Here is a 7,412-nt window from a genome sequence, read left to right on the forward strand (position 1 = left end):
CGAGGGTTTCAATTTGATATATGGCACGCCTGAATCGGAGTTCGATAACGCCTTCGTTTGTGAGTTTGATTTTCAAGAACGTAACGAATAATTAGGGTTTTCTCTGTATTTTATCGGTTTTAACTGACTGAATATGATTATACGAATAAAATAAGATAACAAATAGGCTATTTATATTTATGGAATATTGGTTCGTGTTGGATCGTATTGGATCGATAAATTAGTTACTTAATCGCTAAGTAACCGCAAAAACGATCCGATTTAATACCCGTATTGGATAATTATCCAAACCGGCATCTTATAAATACCACATATAAATACCCACATATCAACACCAATCATCAGATAATTCACCAAAAAGTCACATAATAATCAAATATTAATTATTTATTGATAAAAATAATTGCACGATATTTCCCGGATATTACATCCTTCCCCCCTTAAAGGATTCTGTCCTCAGAATCACGCTAAGGAATAAATATTGATACTTTTCAAGTATCTCATTTTCAAATTTTTTTCCCAGGTGGATCTTTCAACCTTACAACTTTTCATAAACTTTAATTTGCAATATCATTCATTCCCCAACAGCCTCTTGCTAACATCATATTCTAGTTGTTGCTCGTATAACTCAACTCAAATATCTATCTTCTATATATAATGGAGCTAAATTACTCTTCCTGAGTATACACATATAAACACCCTATGAATCTGATATACATGTGCCGGTGAAGCCAACTCTACTGTTCCAAAAGGACCAGCATAGTGCATAGTAATTCTCTTTTCTTTCTAATTCTAGTAATTCGTGCTCATAAACGTTTCCATTAGTTACTGGTTGTTGAACCTCTTTCCACATGCCTCTTTGTTCAATTAACCTATTTTGCAATTGCTTCCAATCGCATTTGAGGCTCTTTAATCGCCCCTTTAATCTTCTTATCCATCTGCGAATGATATACTGAAACCATGGCGTATTCGATTTCTAACGTTTTCGAAATTACTCCAGAATTAAGAATTAACGAGAAAATCTCGACAGGATATGATTGACTCACAAACTTATCATCATACCTTAATTTCCTTGAATCACAATCGAGTAGAGAAAATTTACTAACCTAGAGGTATCACCCGCATATTCTAACCCATATGGTTCCAAGGAGTTCTCATACAAAACTAACTGTAATGATCTCCTTTGGCGTCTAGTCACATATAACGTCTATTCTTTTCTTTATGTCATATTATCAGAAATTCTTCTTTGACATATATGTCTTGCATCATATTCTTGGAATAACTTAAATCGCTTGAGTTAACGATGTTTAGCCAAATTCCTCTCTTTTAGTTTTGCCTTACCTAATGTTCGTTCATCTAGGAGTGGTATATACTATTTTGGTTTGACATAATTCACCGTATTCTAAATACTTCTGTCAAATCTCCATCAAATAGTATTGATCACTTACAATCAATTCCTGGATCTGATGACCTACCACCATTTCTTCAAGCAGCAACTAACCCACTTATTGGACAAGCTGTTCATTGATAAAAGAGAATGACTAGGTTTGGGATAACCTATTAATAATGATTCAAGTGACGCTTTCCCCCATTTTCTCTTCATGTATGGGCACTAGATATTTCTTTTAGCCCTCGGTACTTAATCATATTTCTGGGATGCATTCCTTATCTCAATTTACAAATGTTTCATCAAATTCTTCAATTTACTTCTGTCCAAAAATATTAGATTAAGTAATAATATTGATCAATTCCAATCCATACTTGAATCTGATGGCGCACCACAATCTCCTTGTAGCAATATCAACTTATTCCTCAGGTAAAATATTCGTTACTAAAAGAATGATTGGGTTTAGTTAACCTAACTTTAATAATTTCAATACCGCTTGCTTCATCTCTGGTTTTCAAGTGATTCTCTATATCGTTTCTTAACGAGCTATACTCATTTTTGAAAAGGTTACTGTAATAGGTTCACCCTCTGATACTGGATTTGACTCTTCAATAAATATGACATTTACTTACATGTCCTTCTATTTCCATTCTTATGCCATATCAATCAATACCTTCGTTTAAAATTCCATAACTAATCATATTCTTATAATAAATTTTCTATCTCCAGTTATAGGTGTTTCACCCCATTCTTTATATTAGCTCTGGCACACCTGACGTTCATAAATTACTTATATCTTGGACACTCTTATAAAATTTTCTTTATCATCCTTTGGATTCCACTTCCCTTCCTAGTTAAGTTCTCTTCTCTCATGACTCGTTATCTCTTCTTAACATAAGCGATCCCTTCTTTCTAGTTGTACTGATTTGGTTATTATTAGATAGGCCATTATGCGGCTAATACTGGAATGGAAGCTTTCTATTAATAAATATTTGGATTCTTGTTAACAGAACTATCAAAATCCATTGACAGCTATTTCCTTAGCCTTACTCACATAATCACTAATCGCACAACTTTCATTTTTAATCCACTCCAACTATTCTCTATCACATCTTTGGCTTCTTCGCATTGAAGATATGTTTTAAATTATTGAGGTCTATGCCCGCTATACATCGTCTTTCCTGCATAATCAAAACATCCCCCTCTTTAGTTCACATGCTAACATTGTCGGCTTATATCAAATACTTGTATTCGTGAGTTCTCCGGTATTTTGGAATAATTCTTATTACATTATCGTTTTATATTGGTATACCTTCAAATCCTTTAATAAAATATTATTGCAGATGATAAAATTTCTTTAATCGTCTAACAACATCCATATTGGCGTAGTTTCCGATCTCTTCTTTATTCAACCTCGCTTCTTCATTCTCTTCCTTCCTTCTCTTGGCTCTTATCTTTACCCTTTATTTCTTGAAAACTTTCTTCTCACTTACATGTGCAAATAACTTTTTAATTCTCTTGTCCATTGCAAAAGAGCAAATTCATCTAAATAAAGCCTCGCACACTTGCAGTAACATCGCGCTAATTCCACTAAACTTTAAATTCTACTGGGTCCTTACTTCCTCCAAATTCCTCATTGCTTTGATTTCGGATCTGAAAATCACATCAGAATTTGACTTAATCTAATTGGAATTGATTTCCATCTAACTGACCATAAGTTGGTAAAATTAACCAATTAACTCTTTAAACTGATCAATCGAACCAAGTGATGACTAGCTAAATGAAATCAGAGACCAATTATATAAAGTCAGTTTGGCTACAGCTACTTCTTTCAGAAATCGAGATCACAATCATTTGGAGTATCAACAGGAATATTAATAACACACGGAAGTATACTTTTGCCTTTAAAAGTAGGATATTTCTAAAAATTTGGGCATCATTTCCTCTATATTATGGACTACCAGTCGGACTCAAGCCGACACCAACAATCAACCATATCAATCCACCACCATGAACTCATCATTTCACCATACTTCAGAACATATCATACTGATACCTACATATACTACTAACTAACATAACATACATCTTTTTATCAAACTAGGGACATAACCATACCTTTCATTTATTCCTTAAAAATATCTCGGAACTCCACTAATGAATATAATATTATTCTATTGTTTCTCAAAAACTTTATTCCAGGATTTTTCTAGTTCATTTTTTTTCAAGCTCTCTAATTAATAATTCATATCACTTATACCTATTCATCAATCCATTCTAAAAAAATCTTTTAATCTTATTTTCCACGGCTCATACCTGTATATAGATACTTTTAAGAACCTATACTGTATTTTTCAACCGATCAAACATATCATCTACCCTTAAGAATATACGCTTCTTCTCATTAGTTAACTTGTCTAATCTCTGATAACCAACACAGGTCTCAATCCATACTATCATATTCTATGAAAACTCATTTGGTTCTAAAGCGTTACTTTTTAGGAGATTTGATGTTGTTGGATCACCAGTTCTTTATCTCTATTTATATTTTCATATACGGAACCTTCGTCGCTGGCTCAGTCATGAGCGTCAAATTCACCATAACTTATTCACTCAAGTTGGGAAGCCTAACAATTTCTTGAAGAACACATTCAAATACATTTATAATTAAAATTTATTCGACTCTCAACCTTTATGACAAGTATTTCTCACAAGATTGAGGTGTGTTTCACCTTCTTAGGTATTAATCGCTTGTCTGGGTCATTATTGAGAATTCCTTCTACTTCTATTGTCCCGTCAATCGTTTACCTCGTCTGGTGTATGCAACTTTACTTTCTTATTTCTATGGTTAATTTACCTCATACGGTTTGCCAACTACTCCAGTTCATGCCCAAAATCTCAGAATTGAAATGTATCATATATACAGATTTCTACTTCTGATTTGATGTCTTCGTAACAACCACGTTATTGGCATAGCAATTCTTCTTTGCATGAACATGTCCACCATTTATTGGCTTGTAATTATTCATACTCAACGTATAACTCCATCCGCTACACGAGGTCATTTTACTTCTTTTAAAACACTGAAAGAATAGACCTTGCACAAGAAGAGAATTTGTGTATATGATTCTGATTGGAAACCTTTTGTAAAGAATAAGAGTATCGGGAAACAATCGGAAGGATTCATAAATCAATAAGTCATAATTGAAGAGGAAAGAATGAAGATGATTTAGATATGGATGAGACAACCATATTTGTACTCAAGATAGCCAGTCTTCCATACAATATGGCATACAACACATGATTAGGTGGCGTCCCACCAGACTCTTCGTCATTTCGACAAAGCGTTATATCATGTCACTCCTTGTCTCGATCATAAAATAATATTTGGAGAAAAGAAATAATTTGAAAGGGATACAATAAATTTTCTTTCCTTCTTGTCTCATATATTTATCACTGAAAGAAGCTCGCGCGTATTCAAGAATCAAGAAGAGTATGCGCAGTCGTGGAAAAGAATGACACCGTTGGTCGCCATCTATGTTTCACTTATGCATACTTTCAGAGCTCGTTCGAGTAACATATTCCAGATCCACGTTAGATGATAGATTCGGAATACCCTCTGGGAATACCTTTAACATTTTAACAATTTGAGCATAATTGTCTTCTCGTTAAATTTATCGTCATAACTTCTTGCTTCATCCCTTCCATGTAAGTCTTGTATTTTTAGCGTCATGTTTCCATGTTTGATACTTTAATAATTCTACCATAATCGCGTTCTTACGAAATTTATAATCATAATTTCTAATTTCTTATATGCCACGTAGCGTAACCATTGATCCTGCAACACCTCGACTCCGTCGATAGGAATATTACTCTTCTTCAATCGTCTGGAAGATTCCTCCATTTTCTTCAATCATCCTCAGGCTTCTTTTGGGTCAATGAACCTTTTTAAACTTTAATAATTTTATAAATTGGATAAATAATGTTTTCGCATGTTGATTCGTTTGTTGATACTATTAAACAAGGTTTACATCCTTCTTCCGAAGAAATTTTAAACTTCTCTGTATTAGCGGGTCTACTTGGCCCTCTGAACTAACAATACTGAGTTCAATCAAGTATTCTTCCGGGTAATCTAATACTTATAATAACAAGAACTCAATTAGTAATTTGACAACCAAATTTTAAAACTCATTTTGTGTAAAGATCTTTTAGAAATTTTGTTGAAAAAATCTATTTCGAAAACTTGTTTTAGAATTTTGAAAATCGAACATTTGGTCGTCCTTACTATATGAGTTGGTTGTTATTCTCTGAAGGGTTTTTAGCACATAAACGCAACGAAAACGTAAATTTAAATCTTAAAAAAAATGAAACCCTCCGCAGGATCCATGCGAAAAATAATATTTAATTCGTAGTTCAGTATGTCTACCTTAAGAAGCTTTACGTTAATGGAAAGATGGAGGTCTTTAATAGCGATCCAAGAACGATGAACGGAAATCCCTAGCAGCTGCTCCTCAAGTGTGAAGCACTCCACCGGTATCCACCAAGAGTACAATGTGATGGAGGAGGAAGAGGTTGAGAGAATTAGTTGCCTCCCTCTTGTTCTACTTTAGAATTACGGTTAATTATTTGGGTTGAGGCAAATAGGATTTATAATGGTATATTTATAGGCAAAATTTTCAGCTGAAAATTTTCCATAAAATATTATTATTATTAACCCTTTAATTGATTATTCTTATTAACCAATTAACTAATAATTAAAATACCTTTTAATCATTAATCCCTTTTCTAAACACTTTAGAAAAATAATTCTCTCACTTGATTTAATTTCCAAAATTAAATTCTTAATTAATAATATTAAGAATTAATTAAATCTCATTTAATCAATTATTAAATCTGCTAATTAATTATTTATTTCACAAATAAATAATTACCATCCATTATTAATTAATTTCTCCACCATTAAATCATTATCTTTTATGGTGTGACCTTGTAAGTTCAATATTAAGCCGATAGTAGAAATAAATAATAATAAAACTATTTTATCATTATTTATATAAATTCTCTAATTCATTAAATATGATTAATTAATAAATTAATCATATTTATTCTACATCGTGAGGGATACTTCTCAGCATTCGCGACTATCCGGATAATACGAATTCACTGCTTAGAATACCAAGAACCTATTCAATGAGTAGTTACCGTATAATCAATTCCTTCTACCCTGCAATGTCACGATTAAATACAAGGCATGAAACTTGTGTCAAGCCTATCTTATTTAATCATTTGCTTTCCCATTCACTATGCTTAGTTCTATTCAATGTAAATTAGAAACTCCTTTCTAATTTGATTCACTCTGACCAGAGATTCTTGAACTAGCATAAGTGGATCAGGATTGAACATTCTTTTCCTTCACTGGAAGGGGTAGATCCTTTATTGATCATACACTATCTTCGTGTACAAATTCCTATACCCAGTAGAGCCCTTATAATTTTCCCTGGAGAGTAAGAACTAAACCAAAGCATAGTTCAGTGTACACAAGATGACTATGATGACCTCAAGTCTAAGGACACTTGTACAACTATCACTATGTGAACAACTGCTGACACGTGAGTGAACTCCATCAGTTGTTCAGCTATGTGAGTCATGTTCAGTGAACTTATTCTATAATAAGCACCTACATACTAGCTATAGTGTCACCACACAAATGTCTATGAGAACAGATATCCTTCATAATGAAGCAAGCATAGTATGTACCGATCTTTGCGGATTACTAATTACCAGTTAGTAATCCTACGACCAGGAAATATTTAAGTTTAGAGTTATCATCTTTTCGGTCTCATTATTATGATCTCATCATAATCCATAAAAAGCTTTACTCTAAACTATGGTATATCTTATTTAAACACTTAAATAAATAAAGCCCGCAATAAAACCAAAACAAGTCTTTTATTAATATCAATGAAATCAAAACAGATTACATAAAAGTTATTCCTAAATCATCATACATGATTGGACTTAGGAC

This window comes from Apium graveolens, chromosome 7, assembly GCF_009905375.1.
Source record: "Apium graveolens cultivar Ventura chromosome 7, ASM990537v1, whole genome shotgun sequence".
NCBI classification, from domain to species: Eukaryota; Viridiplantae; Streptophyta; class Magnoliopsida; order Apiales; family Apiaceae; genus Apium; species Apium graveolens.